Genomic DNA, 669 nt, shown 5'->3' on the forward strand with positions numbered 1-669 from the left:
GGAGTTGCTTGTATATTTTTGAGATTAGTTGTTTGTCAGTTGCTTCATTTGCTATTATTTTCTCCCATTCTGAAGGTTGTCTTTTCACCTTGCTAATAGTTTCCTTTGATGTGCAGAAGCTTTTAAGGTTAATTAGGTCCCATTTGTTTATTTTTGCTTTTATTTCCAATACTCTGGGAGGTGGGTCCACAGAGGATCCTGCTGTGATTTATGTCGGAGAGTGTTTTGCCTATGTTCTCCTCTAGGAGTTTTATACTTTCTGGTCTTACGTTTAGATCTTGAATCCATTTTGAGTGTATTTTTGAATATGGTGTTAGAAAGTGTTCTAGTTTCATTCTTTTACAAGTGGTTGACCAGACTTCCCAGCACCACTTGTTAAAGAGATTGTCTTTAATCCATTGTATATTCTTGCCTCCTTTGTCAAAGATAAGGTGTCCATACGTGCACGGATTTATCTCTGGGCTTTCTATTTTGTTCCATTGATCTATATTTCTGTCTTTGTGCCAGTACCATACTGTCTTGATAACTGTGGCTTTGTAGTAGAGCCTGAAGTCAGGCACGTTGATTCCTCCAGTTCCATTCTTCTTTCTCAAGATCGCTTTGGCTATTCGAGGTTTTTTGTATTTCCATACAAATTGTGAAATTATTTATTCTAGCTCTGTGAAGAAT

The sequence above is a fragment of the Bison bison genome, unplaced genomic scaffold (genome assembly GCF_000754665.1).
Source record: "Bison bison bison isolate TAMUID 2011002044 unplaced genomic scaffold, Bison_UMD1.0 scf7180017864459, whole genome shotgun sequence".
Taxonomy (NCBI): Eukaryota; Metazoa; Chordata; class Mammalia; order Artiodactyla; family Bovidae; genus Bison; species Bison bison.